Here is a 20,005-nt window from a genome sequence, read left to right as displayed (position 1 = left end):
GGGGGGGGGGGGGGGGGGGGGAGGATATAGGCGGCAGCCCGTAGAGAACGAACACGGGATCCCTCCTGCAGATAAAATGGGAAACGGGACGTGGCGAGGGGGGAGAGAGAGAGAGAGGCCCGCGGCGAGAGGGCCAGCCTCGGGGCCTGTGGCAAAGGGAGGGTAGAGAGAAGGAGGGGGAGGACAGTAATCGCGAACGAACAGTACGAAGGAATTTAATGACCCGCGGCCCGGTCACGGCGACCGAGTCCCTTTCCCCGTTTTCTTTTCGCCGATCCTCTCGGCCACCCTCTCCGGTTTCTGGTGCGCGTCGCGCGACAGGACGCGGTGGCAACAAGGATTCTCTACGCTGACCTTGAGAAGGCAGCTCTCCGCCGCCGATGCGACCAGCACTTTTTCCGTTCGGCCACAGCGTTCTGTGTTTTCTGTCGACTTGCCAGCGAGACTGCGCCGAGGCACGCCGGCCACGGAATCTATTAGGGTGTCCCAGAAGTTTTTTTTCCGCGACAGGCTGTGTACGGCCTCGAGAGTATGCTCGATGAAAATCTGCGATATAGCGTAAGGGAGATAGCGGATGCCGCTGATGTTCTCGGGACAATGGTACAGAATAATCAATCGTTGGTTTCAGAGACTTGATTTCTATTTATAAATATCAAAGGTCACTGTGCGTTGACTGGAAGGGGTAGTTTTTTAAGGTAAAACATTAAACCTAGTAAAACTAATAAAAATAACAAAAATATAAAATTGATTCAATCTATGTCAAACTTTTATTACTACGCCAGCTATAGTAATATAACTTGTTCAATAATCCCCCACTCTGTCAAAAAACTCTATCAATCCTCCCACCGTAAAAAATCTCAGTAATTTCTAATTCATTGAACTGTGACGTGGCCGCGTATTAAATTCCTTGGCGATTTCATGTACTGGAAAATAGCTAATGCCTAAACGCGTAAGCAATGTTGCTTGGTGCAGCCGGAAAAAATCATCAGATTGGATAGCAGTTAGATAGTCGAAGGAGAGAGGGGGAGAGAGAATATACGTCGCTGCTCGAGCCACCGTGAAACCGCTGTTACCTTCGGGTAAATCGAAGGGGGTTTTATGGGATTTCCTCGTTAAATCTAGGTTGGTTTCGCGGAATCTAGAGCGAGAGAGCCCGCCACGCGTTGTCCGGCGGAACTCGTGCGCGCTCGACCGTTCCTGTCCCACGTTTCACGTTTCACGTTTCACGTTCCACGTTCCACGTGTGTCGCGCGCCCACGCGCGGCCAATTCCGAGCACGTCGATACGGCCTCTCTCGGTTATCTAATCGCGCGGCCAGCTCTATCGCCGGCTGTGTTCATTGTCTCCGTTTCTTTTTCTCTCTTTGGCTCTTGAGCTTTTTCTTTCGGGGACTGGTTCTTTATTGCTTTCTTTCTCGCGGGTTCTCTTGCCTTCTTTCTCTCTTTTTCTTGTAGCTATTTCTGTATACCTGGTTCTCTCTTGATTCTCTTTTTCTTTCTCTTTGGTTCTCTTGATCCTTTATCTTGATTCTCTGTCTTTTGATCCCCTAACTCATGATCCTCTAGCTCTTTGTCCTGTAATTTTTGATCCTCTACCTCTTGAATCTCTAACTCTTGATCCTCTCGTGCTTCGCGATCACTCTTCTTCCTCTCTCTTGATTCCTCTCTCTCTCTCTTCTCCCTCTTGATTTCTCTGACTCGAATCGATCGTAGTGGTAGCCGGGTCTCGGGTTCGTGTCTGTCGCCGGTTTAACGATCCGCCGAGGCCGCAAATGAACCAGAAAGTTATTTCTGACGATTGATCGTCGTTAGGAGAGCATGCACGGTTGGACAAATTAAGGCGTAACGGGTAAATGGCTCGTTAACGCCGTTCCGTCGCCGACCGTCCTTGTTGTTCCTCCACTGGTCTCTGTGTCCACGTGGAAACAACCTCGACGAAGGATTCGTTTGATTGTTTTGCCGTTCGTTTACGGGCTGAACTAATCGACGGCTCGATTAACAACATTCTGAAACTAGTAAATGTGCTGTCTATAGTCTATCAAACTTTCGGTGTTGGGAGGTGTATTTTTTATTTTGAAAAGAATAAAATTCTATCTGCTTAGAATATTTGAAAAAATAATTATTTATTACACGAATAAACGGGATCTGATAACATTGTTTCGTTTGGTTCCAGTGGCGACAGGAAACCGAGCTGACCGATCGCGCAGGAGATCGCGGCAACATTGTCGGTGAGTCGAGACATCTGTAACGAATTATTCATCGAGTCATCGACGGTCAATTAACGCGCTCTTGATCCGACTTTTTCGCCTCCTCTTCGCATCCCAGGTTCGATGACTTGCTTTATGACGCAAGAACCAGCGCGCAGTGGTATCTCACGGAGCACCGATCCATGGCCAAAAGTCGATTTTCCAACACTAATATCTCCAATAAATATTCTCTCAAAGATTTCAAACGACAAAGCAAATTTTTATCTAGCTTTTGTTTCTTATAATTCTTAGAAAGACGAGAGGAACAACGTTTCTTTCCCCCGAATTGTCGACGCAGGACGATCGCTATAGAACGCAACCTGGATACAGGGTGTCTCAAAAGATGTCGCAATAAGAACTGAGAGATTCCTGAGATTATTTGAAGCAACTCATTCCTTTACAAAATTATTCTACGAGGCTCCGTTTGTGAGTTATTAAAGAAAAACACTGACCAATAAGAACGCGAGTTCAGCGATCTCACGAGTAGCGCAGTAGCGAACGATACTGCATTGGCCGCGCCAGCCATCGTCGCTCGCTGATTGGTCACTGTTTGTCCTTAATAACTCGTCAACGAAACCTCGTAGAAATGTTTTCTAAAGGAAAAAGTTGTTGCAAATAATCCCAGGAACCTATTAGTCCAATTTACAAGTCACTTTTAGGACACCGTGTATGCGTACACTCCCGGCGTTTCACGTATCGTCTTTCCAAACTCGGGGCTCGCGTTTCGCTAACATCCGGCCATTTCAGTACGCGACACCGTGAACGCATTATCGCGTTAAGAAGAACTAAGGTCTGGGTACTCCCATGGTTAATGGATCGTGAAAAGCACTCGATCGATTGACGTTTCCGCTTTTTTCCCCTGACCGGCGAACAGGGAAGTCCGCTCGCTCGGCAGCAGAGCTGCCGTCGTGATTGCGTTACGCGCCGGAGCCACCTGGTTACTATAGCTGGCCGTCACCTCCGTCGTGCCGGATTCCCGACCGTCGAAATTCCGGAACCGATAACGGGAACGATTCTATTGTCAATCGGGAACGATGCGCGCGATTCGTCCTTTAAACATTGCGGTAATTCTATTCTTTTCGTTGGCCAGTTTCGACGTTTCTTTCGACGTTTTACTCGTCCATTTTCCACGAAATCTGTGACGTCATTGGTCCCCTTTTCGTCTTTCGGAGTTACCAATTTTATTTGTTATTTGTTGTTCGCTCTATAAATTAAGTAGACAATAATATTTTACTGATATTTACTGACCTTTATCGATCTTCACTGATCTTTACTAATATTCCTCTACCAATCTTCGCTAATTTCTCCGATTATTTCGTAATGAACTAAAGCAAAACCAACAAGAACGCGTGAAAGTCGACGTTAGAAGAACGCGCCATTAGCGGGGACCGGCTACCAATTGAATGGCGCTCTCTCGAGCTTATATTGCACCGGTTGGATAGATACTGTAGAGGCCTCGGTAGGATCAATATTTTCATTCCCGAAACCCGCATACCGATCGCATCCGCGGCCAGACAAGAAGCTCTCGAATGCATCGGGTGAACCCCGATGACCCAGCGCAAAAACGATCACGATATCTCTGATGAGAGAGAGGCGGCGCGGTGGGAGCGGGCCAGGTAACGAGCGATCAGATTTCTATCGGACGGGGGCAGTCAGGTTGAGAGAGAGACAGGAAGAGAAAGAGAGAGGTAGAAAGAAAGAGAAATAGCAAAAAGGAAGACAGAGAGAACGAACGAATTTAGAGAAAAAGACAAGGAGAGCTAGAGAAGGAGATAACAAAAGAAGAGAAGAGGGAGAGCAGTAGAAAATGATAGACAGAAGAAGATAGAGAGAGAGAGAGAGAAATAGCAAAAAGAGAGAAAAAGAGAAAGAACGAATATAGAGGAAGAGGAAGGGGCAGCCAGAGAAGGTAGCAAGAAAGGAGAGAGAGCAAGAACAAATGATAGAAGGAGCCCGAGATACAGAAAGAGATGGAGTGACTGAGAGAGAGAGGGAAATAGAAATTGTTGGTTTTTCCAAGTGCTGCCAGGACGAACTGTCTCGCGGTCAAGAGTAGGAACGGCAGCGTGGATCGGCGATGAGAATATGACCCCGGCGCGCACGTTCGGCTACGGTCGCGATGCCTGCAGCCACCACAACGTCTCCATGCGCTCTCGTTCGGCTGTGTTGGCGCGTCCGTGCGCGGCCTCGGGGCCCCGTGTAGGTGACGCTGATGGTGGGAGTACCGCAAGGGTCAATCCACGGTCCGGCATTACATATATTCGAAGCGGCGGCGGAACGGCGCGGTGGCACGCGGGGGCCTTAGGAGGTCGGGTTCACAGCCACCACACGACGACGTGGACGACGACGACGACGACGACGACGACGACGAAGAGGACGACGACGGTTCGAACGCTTAATGGCCGGAATTTGTCTGGCCGGCAGGTACACTGACAGCCAGTCGTAGAGAGGCCAGTGGCCGTGCCTGTTCCAACCGAAGACGACGACGGCCGGGATATGCCCGAGCCACACGAACGCCATGGGATGTGGGACAGTTTCGCGGGAAACCGTCCCGTCGTTACTTCGCAGCCGCGAGTTGTACTGGGAACTGACCTGCCTGGCTGATCCGGGATCGCTTTTGATCGATAGAGAATTTTAATACACTTTCGCAATACTTTTGCTAGTATTTGGGGGTGGCTGTCTTTATTAGAGGACTCCTCGACCCTTTCTTTTACTTTTTAATGGCATTGGACGTGGAGACTTTAATATAAAATTAATTTTATTTTCTATTCAATTCCCCACCTTCGCAATTATTACATTAATTAATTCTCTCTTTTTTCAAATTTACTTATGAGTAATTATATCCACCACGATTTTTATTCAATTTGCAATATAAATATAGTATGGCTAAGATCCTATGATCACAAAATCCTAAGATTAGTATAAAAGCTAGCATAACCAATAAAGCTACCACACTCTTGCATTTTTACACCAAAAGACTTAAATCAGACAAGTTTATATTATTACTGTATTAAATGATTACACCATAAGGTACCATAAAGTAATGGTACTTCGATTCCGTAAGTCCTCGTAGGTTATATCCCGATGGCATTTCTTTCGCTTCTAGACTAGCTGCGACGGCGACGATAAATTCCTACAAAGTAGAGAGAGAGATTTACATTTATCGCGATAACCGTGGTTCCACTGTCTAACAGTATATCAATATCCACCGTTCGCTCGGAGCGCAGAAAATCCGCGATCGAATCGTCATAAAGACCGACCCATGCGCGGCCCAGATGGTCGTTCTACCGTAACAGTGGATCTGCAATTAGAAACATCTTTTCTCGATATTTTAAGCGTGTCTGACGAGAAGTCGGCCATTTTACACGCCACTCCGATCGCTGAGATGCCCAGGCGGATCTCTGACCTTCGAGGGTGGGTACCCGTGAACATTTCTCTCTCTCTCTCTTTATCTATATATCTATCTCTCTATGTATCTTTCTTTCTATCTCTATCTTTCTCTATCTGTCTCTTCCTCTCCGTCTTTCTCTCGGCGCGCATCTGGCAGCGCGTCCCAAGACCGGCAAAAATCGGCGCCGGTATAGAAGAAACAACTCCGCCGTAATTAAACCATTGGCGTCCGAGGTACCGTAAAGGGTCAATCCGCGCGGTCCCTCGAACATTACACTCGGCACCGCTTAGGAACGCGCGCGCGCGCGCCCGCTCGGCCTTTCGACCGGCCCCGCATAACTGCAGTCACGCATTAATGGGTGATATTTGTCTGAACCGGCGGCGAACACTGACAAGTGTTTCGAGAGGGAGGGCTAGAGAGAGGTAGAACCGCGGCCGCGACCGGCCATCCACGGGGATTCCGCGTGATCCGTGACCAGACCTGGTCACCGATTAACCCTTCGCGCCCCGCCGCATTTTTTCCGGCGCTATCGAGCCGACCATCTTTTCGAAACCGACCGCGAACCCCATCAATTTTATTCTCTCTCAACTCTTCTGCGCCGACGTGGAAATTTCTCTTTTGAGGTTCTAAATTGAACGTACTGTTCGCAGGATTAATTTGTTAGAGATCTGATGTGTGTTAGATGGTTAGTCGATTTTTAGGAGGGCACTTTTGTCGAGGTTATATTAATTATTTTGAGAATTGCAGTATTTTGTGTTGCGACGAGTTTTATAACAAAAATATAATTTCGTTCCGCTAATTCTCTCCAAATTAAAACTCGCGATCGAAAAGGCCAAAACTTTTCCTCCCACTTAATCTCTCGATTAGCCCCATTAATTAGCCTCTCCTACAGATACGAATTCTCCAATGATTAATAGACCAGATCAGGATTAATCAGTGAGATTAATATCTGTAGCAATTCGAGCGAGAGCAAATCAAAGCCCAGGTTGTCGGCGGTGAAATACGAGTCTTCAACTCGGATTGTTTGGCCCCCGAAGATTTAGGGGGAGAGCGTTTCGCTTTGGAACGCCGGTAATTCAGTGGCGAGAGAGAGAGAGAGAGAGAGAGAGAGAGAGCTGGGCTGCGAGACAGGTCGGCCAGGGTTCACGGGGTTCAGGCGGTTCACACGCGCGCGCGGAAACGCCGGGACAGCTTGAGCTTTAACGACCGGAATTTGTCTGGCCAGGCAGGTACACGATACGCCGGACTGGGAAGGTAATCAGGAAGCGAGGAAAGTCGAAGGAGACTAACGAGTCGTATTAGGAATGGATAAATAGGCGCTCGTCCAACCCGGAGACTTTTTCCTTTACGGCCGCGGGGTCTGCCACCGGACTGGCCGGCTCTCCGCTCTCTTGATAGATCTGTGTCCGGCGGAACGCTTTCGACGTGAGATACCGCGATATCGACGCTGTGTTGAGATTGGTAGCGTCTCCTATGCGATATTGACAAGTCAAGACAATTTTTATTTTTCACAAACACCCACAATCTATCACATTTTCTTGATATAATAATTTTTACTAAATCGCTCTAGGTTTCGAGAGAATAATTATGCAATAATATTTCAGATCTCAAAGATTAAAATCACAAGAAGAATTGGAAAACTAAATTTCCAACATCTCCGATAAAAATTTGACGAAATCCTCGCGCTTCTTCAAGTTCGACAATTTTCAGGCCGACAAAAGTAGCCTCACATTAAAAAAATTATTGTTACAACAATACCCCAAACTAATTAAAACACACATGGTTTTGAAGTAGAGATTTCAAGCTTCAATTCCAAAGAAACATAATCGTCGTACAGTAATCGCCGGTCAAATATCGTCAATTTTTCCCTATTTATTTAGACGGTAATTTCATCGAGCGTCGTATAAAATCCGAAGTAAAGCTTTGACTAAATTACGATTAGTATGTGCGTACGGTGTCCGGGCAGAGGACTAGAGACAGCCGGAGGGTTAATTGTCGAACAGTTATAAGGTACAGCGTGATTACGCGATGGGAACCGCCGCGGGTTCCCTCGAAGAAGTCATACGGGTGGATATTTCCATTTGTATCGGCTATAAATTAACGCGACCGGGAAAAGAGAGAATCCCAAGAGAGAGACATAAAGAGAGATGCAGAGAGAGAGGTAAAGAGAGATGCAAAGAGAGAGAGAGAGAGAGAGGGGAAAGAGAGGGCTGTCAAAGGAGGCACGTTGACCGGTCAACACAATCGGCGCGCCGGTTGTGTACCATGCCTTTTTCGGCGAACTGTGAACGTAGCCTGAGGTCTGGCATTCCCCCTTTCCACGTCGTCGTCGGCCGGTTCGTCCGGGGTCACCGACGAGGGGTCACGTCGCTCGCATGGCATCGGTGACTTTTTCATTTTTCTCCTCTTCCTCTCCCTCGAGACTCCCCCGCCGACCTCCCTGTCCCTCCTCCTCCTCTTCCTCCTCCTCCACCACCTCCTCCTGGATATAGCCATGGGGCCCGTAGGCTGCGCGCCGTGTGCTCGTTGCTGCCTCGTTTAAAGGAGTGGTTGGACGCATAGGCGCAGCCTTTGCCTTTGGATTCTTTTGACCGTGACTCTCGCCGCGGGTTCGAAGGTGACCGGTTCGGCCCGACACAACCGCGAGTATTTAGAACTCGCCGCTCTGCTGAATTATTTTCGCTGCTCCGCGTGTCTGACCATGACCGGGGCGGTTCTACTAGCGGCTCCACGAAGCAAAACTTTTCTTCGACGTTCTGTTGCCAGGCTCGCGACGTCCCCTTATTTTCATTGGCTATTTATTGGCTGAGAGCCTTTTTATTGGTTGGGAGCCTTTTTATTGGCTGAGAGGCTGTTGAGATATTGGATGTTAAAGTTACAATTATTTGGTATTTTGGTCTTCGAAAATTCTTGTATGAATTTACGTGAAACAATGGAGGTATTTTAAAATTAAGTTAATAATATTAATTTTTAATATTAATAAGAGAGGATCGGCCATGATTCTACCGCGCGATGGAAAGAACTGTGTCACCATCGACGACGTTCGAAGGGACACGGCACGGGCATGGATCGAGGAGAGCCGTTTCTGCCCTTTAAATGTCACGCGGGTCTTAATAGCGCTTGCGTGGCCGGTGTGACATCGACCCGAAAAATAACGGTATCGCGTCGTCAAGCGCCGAGCGCGGTTTTTCTCCGTTTTGCGGTGTGGCCGGTCGGCGCCACAGTGGTTCAAAGGTGCTCGGCGTATAAAACCGATGAAGACGCACTTTCTCGCCGAAGCGGGAAGAGGATCGCGCCGCGGTGCGGCGGTACATCGCGAAGGAGAGAGGAGGAGAGCCGGACACGGCTTACCGCATACTCGCCACTCCGTACGTCACCGGCGCGAAAAGATAAATGCTCGCGATTAGCGATTTATTTGAATTCCCTCTGTTGCGTCGGGTGAAGCGGCGACGCTCGCCGCGGCTGCTGCTCCTCTTTCCGTGGCTTTCCTCTTCCTGGAGGGTTCCACCGGGACTACGACGGATCGCCACTTGGCGCCGGAACCCGGCTCGCTCGATAGCGGCGCTCCGAACTCCTCTCGACTACTGTTTCGTCTTAATTCTACAAGAGCCGAATTTTTGAATTTTTTATATTGTTTTATATGGAATATTTTATATGGTTTTATATTCACGATTGTTTCGATCGTGAATATAAAAATTATAAAAATTATAAAAATGATAAAAATATATGAAATTACAAAAATGTCACGATCGAAACAATCTCAAATATAAAAATTAATTAATCAACCCCGGAAAATACAAATAGCAATGCTCCAAGAGCAGAGAACCGACTTCGCGAGTCGCGCGCCTAATCCCGGGAGGATCTTCGAAATTCTAAATAAGGAAGAAAGCCCTCTGCGAAGAAAGCTGGGGGAGGGAAAGGGGGTCGAGAGAAGGAACGTCGGGCAGCCGAGCGATTAGAATCTGGCTGCGCTGCGCGGAGGCCGGCAAGCTTCTCGTCGCCGTCGTCGTCGTCGTCGTCGACGCCGTCGCCTCGAAATTCGTCTTGCATCGACGAGCAGCCGGGATCGTAAATCACTGTATCCGAGGAATCCGCGATTATCCCATCGAAAGCGAGGCTCTACGGCGCGGTGAGTCCACCGGCAAAGAGACAAACGGACTCCGCGTAAGGTCATCCGAGGGCCGCCGCGGCCACGCGGCACGAAAATGTGAGGTTAAAGTATTTTTAAGCTTGGTATATTGGATTTATTGTTACTGTTGTTACTATTTATTTTCAAATTTTGAACTGAGCTAAAATTAATTCAAATGCTCTCAAAATTGCACAAAAGTCGCCAGAGCAGCCTAAAAAGCCCCAAAATTAGCTAAAAATCCTCCTAATTATAATAGTCAAAAATCGCCAAAATTAGTCCCAAAATCCCCCAAATCCCAATGTCGTCAAAATTATCCCAAAAATCTCCAAACCCGGTGCAAAAATCTCCAAAAGTAACGAACACTTAAAAGTTGCAAATAATCGCGCTTCTCCTAAGAAATAATTAACATTTCCTCACTTGTTACACAACACATACATACACACGATTGCATAATAATTGTCTTACAACATTCTACGAGAATAACAAGACTTAATATTTTTGTCGCGCGAGCCTTTGTTCTCGCCGCGCTGTGCGTCGCAAGATTGTACGCGCTCGAGCACGCTTGCGTTCTCGAGAAGGAGACGGAGGAAGGGGACGAAGAAGTGTAAGGAGATGTAGAAGAAGAAGAAGAAGAAGCGAGGCGGACTCTGTGGCGTACCTGCATTTCCGCGTTCACGCTGCCGAGCGTCGCCGGGTCGTAGGTCGAATATTCGATAGGCGAACGCCTGCTTAACGGTACATCACGTGCCTTGCCCGGGCTTTTGACAATCCGCGTACCGGCTAATCGACCGGCTACCACGCCGGCAAGCCTACCGAACAGTTAACGATCGCTACCTCACCTCCGCGGCACTGGGACAAGCAGTTGATACGGCAGGGAAAAAGGAACGGCGGTTGAACGATTTACGGTGCGCTGCGAATCTGAAATAATTGATGATGTTATCGTTAAATAATATGGTATTATTAGGTGATAGTAGTCGTTAAATAATATAGTATTAATATAGCAAAGTACAGTACTAATATAGTATAGTATAGTATAGTATAGTATAGTATTAATATTATTAATATATTTTGTATTCGCGAAAATAAAGAGGACGCTGCAAGAAGATTCAATCACAAGACGTCATCTTCACCATTTGAATCATTGTCTACCTATATCCTAACAATACAGGATGTTCCAAAAATGTCTAAGAATCCAGATATAGGAGGTTCCAAAAATGGTGGCTCAGTTCTGCCGATTGGCTCATTTTTCGTTAATAACTCTTCCACAAAGCAACATAAAAAATTTTTACAAAGGAAAGCGTTGCTTCAAATGCTCTGAAAAACTTGCCAACGACTTTTGCATCACCCTGTACACCGTCATCGAAGTCGGGGTGGCTCTCGGCGCGCCGGCGGCAGTTTTAAATTCGCGAAACGGCTCCGGCCACGGGTATCGGGAACATTGATTGACAACTGTATACGTTCAATCACGATTATATTATGGTCGCGTGCGCCCCGGCCCCGGCTTCTATTATATCGGGCCTGTTCGTGGTTCTAGCCATAAGTTTCAATCCGGCCGACAAGATTGACGTCAACAAGACATCGGGGGGTTCCGCCTGAAAATACAAACGCTTGATTCAATCGCGCTCTCGCTTCCTCCTCCTCCTCCTCCTCCTCGCCTAGCCGAAAGAAATCGATAGGAAATGGTGTGCACACGGCGAACCTCCGGGCGTGAAACAATGTAAATATTAGCTTATTATACGCCAATCACGCGGCGGCGGGAATAACTGGGCTAGGCGAGCCTTGCGTCGACTTCGCCGACCCGAGTTCCGCAAACAATTCTGAACGGAAGTGAGAACAAAGTGCGCCGGCCAACGGGATCGTATTTCGCCGGTAATGAGAATTAATCGAGTTTTGGAACGTGTATATTTTGAAAAGGATCTTATATCGGTGAATAAGAGAAATAAAAATGACTCGAAAGTTGTTCGAGATTTTTAGGAAAACAATTCCTTTGTTTTCGAAGTTTTGAAAAGCGAAGTTTATCTTTACGAATTACAAGCGTTCGGAAGTTTCTGTGTGGGATACATCGCGTAAAGGAGACCGGAGAAGGGCCTCTCTCGGTCGGCTGTGTAAATCAGAAAAGATCGCGGTGTCAGATCCCCGGCGATAGGAAGCGGCTTTTGAAGGCATTGTGCCTGCCGGATTACACGGAATCTATCGCGCATTATACAGGCCGGCTGAATAGACAGATAAATGGGCTACCTACGTAGCCATAGAGGAAGAAAGAGAGAGAGAACGGACTGCGAGAGCGGGAGAAAGAAAATAGAAGGAGACAGAGAGGAGGACGAAGAAAAATAAAGGCAGAGAGAATAGAAAATTGAGAAAGGCAGAAAAATCAAGAGAGAAAAGAAGAAATAGAAATTATATAGAGGGGAAAAAAATTCAAGAGAGAGAAGGGGAAAATAGAAAATACAGAGAGAAAGAAGCAAAGAACAGTATAGACAGAGAAAGAGAATGCACAGAGGAGGAGAACAGAGAAAGAGAGCGGAGGAGAGAGGCAGGCACCACTAAAGAGCTCGGTGCTTGGCTCTCTCGAACAATGGGGGTCTTGGCTATAATCGGAAGTAAGTCTTGTTAGCGTAATGCGTAACTGTACATAGTGACCGGCTAATTTCGCATTATGTCCCATTACGTGTCGACGGATTAAGGGCTTGGGATCGCCGAGGAGAGTCGCCTTCTCGTTCGTTCTCTCCGTCCCCTCTCGACCCCCTCCCCACCCCTCCCTCCCGTGTTCCACCGCTAACAACGACCCCCGGACACCGTCGTCGTCCGGCTGATCCTCCGGCTAACCGATAGACGCTCGAAGCTCTTTCAACTACCGCCGGCTGCTTTACTATATCCCCTTCGCTGTTTTACTATACACCGCTGATGTTTTACTGTATCTCGCCAGTGTTTTACTATACGCAGTCGATGTTTTACTATATCTCTTCGCTGTTTTACTATACGCCGCCAGTATTTTACTATACCCAGGAAGCCAGTTCTTTCGTACAATAGAATTATTTCGTCGGGGTCGCAAGTACCGTGGATGGCCTCGATTATCGGAGCCTCTGTCGATGCTAAACTTACGGAGACTCGAGTGCGATTAAGCGAGTAAATGCTGCTGTCTTGGATGAATTTAAGAGACAGAGTTTATTTCTTAGCTGCTTAAATTTTTTTGTAATATAGGAACAATGTGTAGGGAACCGTTTTTAAAGGGAAAGAGCTTTGTTGGCTTTGAAAATTATGAAAATTGCGGAAGAGAATTATGAAAGAGAATTATGAGAGAGAATTATAAGAGAAAATTATGAATGAGAATTATACGAGAGAATTATGAGATAAATCAAGAGAGATATATCAACAGACAGGAAGAGAAATCAAGAGAAGGAAGAAGAGAGAAATAGAAGCCAAGACAAAGAACATGAGAGAAAGAGAGGAACACAGAGAAATCAAGCAGAGAAAGAAATCAAGACAGAGATAGAGACACGCATACAAGACTAAGAGAGACAGGGGGGGGGGGCTCTGCCCGCAATGATAATAACGCGGGGAATGCAGGATTTGCATCCACCGAAATGGAAATCAACGATTCCCGTAATCTGAAAACGATTTGCAACATGTTCTCGCGGGTCTTGGGATCCCATTCCGGCTACTCGCGGTGTTCGGCCAGGTTCTTCCTGGTCGTCGGAGGATTTGCACGGTCACGCGATGCTTCGGTAGAGAGACCGTTCTTTCCCCGCGTGAAAACAATATTACAGGCGCATCAATCTTCCTCTTTCTTCTGCCGGCTGCGAATCTGCGCCCCTTTCCCTCGGTGCTCAATTTTACCGGGCCGCGGCCACCTCTCGCCGTACCCGCGAGTTCGCGAACCTCCCGGAAACTCTATCCGTTGCCGCGCGTTCCGCCCGGTAAATGCACCCTGTCGGCTCCGGCAAAAACTTGGCAAAACATAATTTATCAATTTTCTGGCCGCGCCGAGGATCGCGCGCGCGCGAGCCCGAGGCCGAGGCCGCTATGGCTACCGGGATTACTCTCGGATTGAGGGAAAAGCGAGAATCCCGTTGTCTTTCGCGATCTCTCTGCCGTGTGTGTGTTGCGAATTTAGTAAAATTGGTGAATAAAATGTTCCATAGATTGTATAAAATTGTCGAGTGGAACTATTTTAGAAATTGTCTAAAATCGTCGAATAAAACGCCTTTAAAAATTCTAAAAAATCGCTACATAAATCGCTTATAAAAATTGTCTACAATCGCCCATTAAAATGCTACACAATCACCATAAAAATAGTGAAATACCCCATTTTAAAAATTGTATAAAATCACATAATAAAACGATCCGCGAACTGTATAAAAGGAGTAAATAAGACGCTTCGCGAATCGCGGGAAAGCGGACTACGAAAGTACATGGACGACGCGTAAAGTGCAAAGGCTGAAGACGTCGAGGCGACGGATTGGCAGAAGGAAAAGGAAAGGAGTCGCGTAACACGAGCGGGATTCCTCGGTGTTTCGCGAAACTCTGGCATGGCCCTACCGCGAAAAGTGCATCTGCGTACGCGGCGAGCGTGCGCGAGTCGTGGGTGCAGGACCGCCGGTGCACCGCGCTTGTGGCTGCCGGTGGTGTGCTGCCGGTGCTCATTGACATTTAACTTTCGAAATTGAACAGAGAGCGGCGCGACGCGGCCTCTCAGACCGCGGCAAAATACCACCGGGCAGATAGAGCTAACATTTAAATGCCATTGCTGCCCCGCAAGACGCATGACTGCGCCGAGATGCACCTGAAAGGGCTCCGCGCGACACGCTTGTCCCCCCTGTTGCTGCTCTTCACCGTTTCGATGAGAACGTCTCGTAATCCCGTGAGTTATGCTCCTTTTCTCGACTCCGCGGAGAATATATAGGGTATTTTAGCAATTAATTGATTTAGTTAGTAATATACGTAGCTGAATAAAATGGATAAAATGATGGCGAAAGTTCGATTAGAATTGGTCAACTTTGACAGACGATAATTCAGCGAAAAATCATGGTAGGGGGATCAGATATTTTTTAAACTGAAGCTTGAAATTTCTACTTTGAGACAGTATTCTTTTTATTTTAATATCGATGCTGTCTTATCACGGTAAAATAATCTTCATATAGCCTATTAAATGCGAGGCCATGAATGGCATACCAAAAATTGCCAAGTTTCAAAAAATGTGGAAGCTTTGTAAAATTTTTTCTGGAGATGCCGTTTACAGCGAAATAAAGTTCAAACCTTCCCCTTTAAGTAAAAAAAAACTAAACCAAGTTGCGATTTTTTCTCGCGAAGCTACAGCGTTTTAAAGCAACCCTTGCATCAGGGGCTCGCCTTTAAATTGGTCAAAAATGGACCGACGATAATTCAGCGAAAAATCATCATAGGACAATGACTTTTTGCTGAAATCAAAGCTTGTCGAATCCATAAAATGCACAACTAATTTTACTATTTATAATTCCAATTATTATTCAGAGACTATTATTTACCCCCGTTTTTAAAATGATCAAATGCAGGGCGTCTCGATTTTGGTCACCGGTCCCGCTAGATCATGTTCAAAGCCACGATCGAGCGACGTGAACGCAGTCGCGGATAGTAACGGTAGCCCCAACGATGAAGTTTTTAGTATGCGCGATCTGTAGTCCCGGCAGGAAACAGAATATCTTCCATTAGAAGGCCCGCCTGGTTCTTGCCGGCAGGCCAGCATTGTTACGGCATAGGGCCACGCAGGGTATCCCTCTTATCGTCCAGAGAATACCTCGCGACGGGACCGCGCGCGCGGAGGGGAAGGTGGTACACCCTTCGGCACCTTAAAAGGTCCTCCACGGACCTCCGAGTCCTGTCGATATTCTACGCGCACACGTGGGCCGATCGTTGGCTTTTTCCACCGCTTCTTCCTCTTCCTTTTTCTCTCCCTTCTCCGTGCGCACCCGATCCGGACGACTCCTTTCTTTCGAGGCTTTTTACGCACGTGCTTCGGGGTGAACCCGTGGGGGTTGCTTCTACTGGTTTCGCGATGGTATTATGGTAATATTGTTCGAATTTGGGGGATGAGTGGACGATGATTTCTAAGCGAAGGGGAATTTGTTTTGGAGAGATTGGCGAATTATTTTAATTATCTTGTAATTTTTATGTTGAAACATCATTTATGCGAAGCAGTCGCGCACTTAGATTCCTTGGCGGAGCCGAACGGAGCCGGAAGACGCCGTCGAAGGGTTAACGACGGGGTCGAAAGTCCTCGGAATACGCGGCATCCGCGAACCTGCGTTCCCAAATACGGCAGAATCCGACGCAAACGCGAAACTTTCCCCCCCGTCGCCTCTCCTCTGTTCTCGATTCTCCCGTTTCTCGGCCTTGTTGTTCGCTTCCTGCTTCGGCCGGAGCGATTACGGGCGCAAAGATCTCCGGCGCGCCGCGAGCAGCAGGGACCCCGAGCATTTAACCCCGCTAATTGCGCACCGAAACGCGGCGTCGACGAATCCGGTAACCGAGCCGCGCTATCGGCGAGCGATATCGCGCGCGGATTACCCGGCATCCGCGGCCTCGGCAACGGCGCATGTAACGCGCGATTTTTCGCGGCCGCGTCGGCCCGCGGACGAAAAAGAGAAACGGATCGGTGGCCTAATGCGCGCAGGAATCGCGAACCCGGAGGTTCGAGAGGCTGACCGTTCGCTGCCGCCGCTTCTCAGCGTACGCGGCGTCACGTGGTGCCGATCAGCTGGTTACGTGGTTTAACAGTAGGATTTTTAAACCCGATGAAAAGACGGATTCGTAATTTTTTCGTCGAATCGAATCATCGTCACAAATTATAGTGTAATTGATTTAAGATTACGAATTACTATCTCTTAAGTGGAACACTAATACAAATGACGAGTTTTCGTCATTTGACTATTGTTCGCAAAATATCGAATTTTTTTCACGCAGACGACCATGTGTTAATTTTAACATCATCCACGTAGTTTCTTCTTCAGCTCGAAGAAATAATGACTATCTAGCGTAATTTTTGTCTCGGACGCCGGCGCGGCCTTTTCTAGGTATCGGAGCCCTCTAATTTAGAGGCCTTTAATAGCCGGCGCGTTTGAGCGAGGTGATTTTGGTGTTTACGACGGAACTTATGCTAATGCAGATCCCCCTTTTACTTTTCATATCGCCGGACCTTTAGGGGCGCAGTAATGGCTCCGCCGATACGTCCACCGCCACTATGTAAACGCGGCTTATTACCTGCACGCACGATTACGCCGAGACCGAGCCACGCTAGTCGACGCGCGTGCGCCACGCCGCAACGCATCTCGCCCGGTATCGCATCGTAATTGCATCCCCTATTTACTTTACCTAATGACCGTTTGATTGGCTCTGTTAATTATTGTTAGCCGACGGAGTCATTAAACGCGCGCGCGCGCACGCTCGCGTCGCCGAAATTCGAGACAGTTTCCGCACGATTATGTTGCAAGATGCGCTTTGTAAAGTCTGAGAACGTTAGGGTGAGGTAGGGTTCTTTTAGGGTTAACGGAGGAATTTTGTTGGTCACCTAATAATTATTACTATATATACCCCTTATGATATATTAAATTAATATAAATGTCAAAAGTCTATACAATCTGAATACTGCATTAAATTAAATACTATATACAGTTTGCACTAACATGGATACTGCGATCCAATACAGTGGAATAATTGTTTGCTAGGAAGAAAATGAAAGGATTGTGAAAGGCGCGAGCGAACACGGTCGACGGCTCGACTCGTCCTCGATTAAAAGGTGAAAATAACGCGGGAACATCGGAACACCGAAAATATGCGACGCCCTTATTCAGTTCTATACATTTCAACCTCAACGTTATATTTTAATTAATTAATTCATTCTCGAGCCCTAAACAGTGGACCATTTTGACTAAAAAATAACTTAAAATATGCTTCAAATTATCCAATGCATTTCTTCCATGCACAAAAGGTTCCACCGAAATCAAAATAACATCTCAGAAAAATCTGAGAGCAATAAACGGTTTCTGAATCTAAATCCAAGATGGCCAAAAGGTACCACCGAGGTCAAAATAGCATCTAGAAAAATTCTATACCCTTCCGCCATGAAATTGTGTCTGATGTCGTCCACCGATTCTCGAAGAGCCTGTCGACCCGTGAAGATCCGACGAGTAAAAGGGTGAAGAGGGGAGCCGCGTCGACCGGAAGTCACCGATCCCCCGACCGATTCGATCCGCGAATTAATTCGATGAACATTATCCGTTTATCCGGCGGCCGATCCTCCTCGTTGCCCTTGGCCCCGAAGAATCGTCCGGCGCGCCGCGCCGCGCCGTTTTATCTGCGGCGATCTTCACGCCGTCGGCGCCACCAGCTCGCTCGTAAAGGAAAAAGAAGGGGAGCGACGGCGCGGCGCGGTGCGAGAAGGAGTCGGAAGAGTCTCGAAAGGGGGCGGTGGGGGGTGGAGGGAGGACGGAAGAGCGGCGGAGGGCGACGAGAGGGCGCGCGACGCGACGCAGAAGAAGAAAGGGAGGCGAGGAGCACGGCGTGCGGTGAAAAAAGAAATTGAACTAATTGCTGCCCTCCCGGAGCTAGATTCCCGGAACGAGGTGAAGCGCTATCTTTCTGATTAATTAAATTACTCGCCGTGAAATCAGGGAGCCGGCGGGCGCCGTTACACCGGCGGACGCGCGCGGCGATGGTTAAATGGTAAGTCGTCGAATTAACATCCGTTTCTTACGACCGCCGCCATTCCGGTCCGGGGCACGCGCCATTTTTTCCTGCCGTTAGATCGCACCGTACCGCCTAAAAAATTCTGCTTAACCTGCGACGGTTTTTAATCAGACTATTTCGTCGAAGTATATGTTTGGTTGGCGAATAAATTCGTGGGAGTTTATGGTTTCGTTTTGCAGCTTTAAAATACTGTTACATTCGCCTTTTTAAACGATTTAATTTTTGATGGTAAATTCAAGGCTTCTTTTATCGATAGAAATTTTCTTGGATTATTGAGACGAAGGAAAAGAATGTTCTCGAGCAAGTTAATACGCGCCTATGATATACAGAAGTCTCTTACCTTGGTCCGGTTACTGCGACGTCACCTTGAACACTGCGCTACAATGAGAAATATTGTCGAAACTGAACGATGTATTGGTCGTGAGAATGCGCGAGTCGAGTCGAATGTTTGTTTTGATTTCGGGTGTTCGGTTGCGCAGGGGTCGAACAGTCGAAGAGACCGTTGCGATGCCATGTGTTTTTCAGTTTAGTCCGTGCCGCAAAGCAACGCACACTGCTCAATTCGTTTCGCAGATTTTATATATTTCTATATACTTGGGTTAGTTAATTCATATTATATTATATCACTAATTTATTTAATACGCGAGTGTATTGTGAATATGTATTAGTGAAAGTGCTGTGATTTTACGATTTTTTCTATTACAATTCTAGATACTGTAAAAATATCCTCAAGGCAAATTGTTATACAAACTTTTTCCTTCAAGCGTGTATCATAATAAAAATCACAAGAGGTTTAAATAAATCCAGTTTCGTCATTTTACTTCAACGCGAGTATTTCGTTCGTTTCTTTTTGTTCTTGGCAGACACTGTTCTGCTTTAAGGATAGTTGGAATCACTGTAAACTTAAGGGCGTGCTGTATTAGGCCACGAATTCCACTCGTAGTCCAGGAAGTTATCTATTCCATTCACTGTCGAGGATAAAGTCTGTTACGTGTATCTACGATCGCCGGTTCCTTTGTCTGAACGCGCGGCAATTACGAGATCGTATCTTAATTTCCTCGTATTCAGTGTTTCGTCGCGTGAGTTCGTCGATCTGCAAATAAATAAGCTAAACGCGAGGCAGGCGCTGTTGCCCAGGAAAATGATGCGTCTTGTTACGAGCCGGGACGTAGATTGATAACGGCCCCGCGTCAAAAGATCCATTATCCGCGGCCGAATCTACCTATTGTAATTAGTCTGCCGCTCGAATTCAACTTAATCCCGATATCTAATTCGCTCGCGTAACTCGTATTAATCGCTCTCGAGTACGTGATTCTAATCCGTCTCAATTTGTTGTCTAAAATGTGTTCGGACGCTGACATGACTTTGTCCTTTATACGTATAATATTATTCGATCAATCGAGGCGGGCCGGTGTCGACGAAAGTCGTCCCTCGAACTATAACTTACGGCTCGTAATGGCCCTCGATTATTACGTCATTGAGAAGCCAATCCCGTGGATCCCCTAACAGAGAGCTAAAT

At 47.2% G+C, this 20,005-nt stretch overlaps 1 long non-coding RNA gene across 1 annotated transcript in view; it reads left to right on the top strand.

Annotated features, from left to right (window-relative positions):
* LOC144469545 (uncharacterized) overlaps positions 1 to 20,005 on the top strand; it is a 106,345-nt gene that overhangs the window by 70,679 nt on the left and 15,661 nt on the right. Inside the window, exon 2 of the long non-coding RNA XR_013494004.1 lies at positions 2,173 to 2,227. This is a non-coding gene — a long non-coding RNA (uncharacterized LOC144469545). The remainder of the gene's footprint in view (positions 1 to 2,172; positions 2,228 to 20,005) is intronic.

The sequence above is a fragment of the Augochlora pura genome, chromosome 4, assembly GCF_028453695.1.
Source record: "Augochlora pura isolate Apur16 chromosome 4, APUR_v2.2.1, whole genome shotgun sequence".
Lineage (NCBI taxonomy): Eukaryota > Metazoa > Arthropoda > Insecta > Hymenoptera > Halictidae > Augochlora > Augochlora pura.
This window is presented reverse-complemented; position numbering and strand designations above follow the sequence as displayed.